At 41.4% G+C, this 2,387-nt stretch overlaps 1 non-coding gene across 1 annotated transcript; it reads left to right on the plus strand.

Annotated features, from left to right (window-relative positions):
- Positions 1-1,746: 1,746 nt before the first annotated feature.
- Positions 1,747-1,850, plus strand: LOC112713241 (small nucleolar RNA R71). Its single transcript, XR_003158215.1, has one exon. It is a non-coding gene; the product is annotated as a small nucleolar RNA R71 (small nucleolar RNA).
- Positions 1,851-2,387: the final 537 nt, after the last annotated feature.

Here is a 2,387-nt window from a genome sequence, read left to right on the forward strand (position 1 = left end):
AATTGGGTTGCCTCCCAACAAGCGCTTCTTTAATGTCAATAGCTTGACAGTGGCTCTCATGGAGCCACAGAGCAATCAAGTCAATGTTGTCTAGTCCCAACACCAAACTTAGAGTTTGGATATGGGGTTTGGACACCAAACTTAGAGTTTGGTTGTGGCCTCACAACACCAAACTTAGAGTTTGACTGTGTGGGCTCTTCTTGACTTTGAACTGAGAGAAGCTCTTCATGCTTACTCTCTTTTGTCACAGAGGGATTGCCATGTGCTTGAAACACAAGGTATTCTCCATTCAATTGAAGGACTAACTCTCCTCTGTTGACATCTATCACAGCTTCTGCTGTGGCTAGGAAAGGTCTTCCTAGGATGATGCATTCATCATCTTCCTTCCTAGTATCTAGGATTAGGAAATCAGCAGGGATGTAAAAGTCTTCAACTTTTATAAGCACGTCCTCTACTATCCCATGAGCTTGTCTTATGGATTTATCTGCCAATTGTAATGAGAACAAGGCAGGTTGTACCTCAATGATTCTTAGCTTCTCCACTACAGAGAGTGGCATAAGGTTTATCCCTGACCCAAGATCACACAGAGCTTTTTCAAAGCTCATGGTGCCAATGGTGCAAGGTATTAAGAACTTGCCAGGATCTTGTTTCTTTTGAGGTAGAGTTTCCTGAATCCAAGTTTCTAATTCATTAATGAGCAAGGGAGGTTTACTTTCCAAAGTCTCATTACCGAACAGCTTGGCATTCAGTTTCATGATAGCTCCTAGATATTGAGCAACTTGCTCACTAGTCACATCTTCATCCTCCTCAGAGGATGAATAATAGTCAGAGCTCATGAATGGTAGAAGGAGATTTAATGGAATCTCTATGGTCTCAGATTCCTCAGGATCCTTAATAGGAAGCTCCTTCTTGCTTGGAGGACGTCCCAGGAGGTCTTCCTCACTGGGACTTTCGTCCTCCTCCTCCCTAGTACATTCGGCCATGTTGACTAAGTCAATGGCCTTGCATTCTCCCTTTGGATTCTCTTCTGTATTACTTGGGAGAATACTGGGAGGAGTTTCAATAACTTTCTTACTCAGCTGGCCTACTTGTGCCTCCAAATTTCTAATGGAGGATCTGGTTTCATTCATGAAACTGAAAGTGGCCTTTGACAGATCAGAGACTATATTAGCTAAATTAGAATTATTTTGTTCAGCATTCTCTGTCTGTTGCTGAGAAGATGATGGATATGGCTTACTATTATTCAGCCTATTGCGTCCACCATTGTTAAAACCTTGTTGAGGTTTTTGTTGATCCTTCCAGGAGAAATTTGGATGATTTCTCCATGATGGGTTATAGGTATTTCCATATGGTTCACCCAGATAATTAACCTCTGCCATGGCAGGGTTCTCAGGATCATAAGCTTCTTCAGAAGCTACCTCTCTAGTACTGTTGGATGCATGTTGCAATCCATTCAGATTTTGAGAGATCATGTTGACCTGTTGAGTCAACACTTTGTTCTGAGCCAGTATGGCATTCAGAGCATCAATTTCAAGAACTCCCTTCTTCTGAGGGACCCCATTATTCATGGAATTCCTCTCAGAGGTATACATGAACTGGTTGTTTGCAACCATGTCAATGAGTTCTTGAGCCTCTTCAGGCGTTTTCTTCAGGTGAATAGATCCACCTGCAGAATGGTCCAGTGACATTTTCGAAAATTCAGAGAGACCATAATAGAATATATCTAATAGGGTCCATTCTGAAAACATGTCAGATGGACATCTTTTGGTCAACTGCTTGTATCTTTCCCAAGCTTCATAGAGGGATTCACCATCTTTTTGTTTGAAGGTTTGAACATCCACTCTTAGCTTGCTCAGCTTTTGAGGAGGAAAGAATTTATCCAAGAAGGCAGTGACCAGCTTATCCCAGGAGTCCAGGCTATCCTTAGGTTGTGAATCCAACCATATTCTAGCTCTGTCTCTTACAGCAAAAGGGAAAAGCATGAGTCTGTAGACTTCAGGATTAACTCCATTCGTCTTTACAGTATCACAGACTTGCAAGAATTCAGTTAAAAACTGATAGGGATCTTCAGATGGAAGTCCATAAAACTTGCAGTTTTGTTGCATTAATGCAACTAGTTGAGGCTTAAGCTCAAAGTTATTGGCTCCAATGGCAGGAATGGAGATGCTTCTTCCATCAAACTTGGATGTTGGCTTTGTGAAATCACCAAGCATTCTCCTTACATTATTATTATTATTTTCGGCCATCTCTTCCTCTTGTTCGAAATTTTCTAAAAGGTTGCCTCTGGATTGTTGTAATTTAGCTTCTCTTAATTTTCTCTTCAGAGTCCTTTCAGGTTCTGGATCAGCTTCAACAAGAGTGCCTTTATCCTTGTTCCTGCTCATAAG

The sequence above is a fragment of the Arachis hypogaea genome, chromosome 9 (genome assembly GCF_003086295.3).
Source record: "Arachis hypogaea cultivar Tifrunner chromosome 9, arahy.Tifrunner.gnm2.J5K5, whole genome shotgun sequence".
Taxonomy (NCBI): Eukaryota; Viridiplantae; Streptophyta; class Magnoliopsida; order Fabales; family Fabaceae; genus Arachis; species Arachis hypogaea.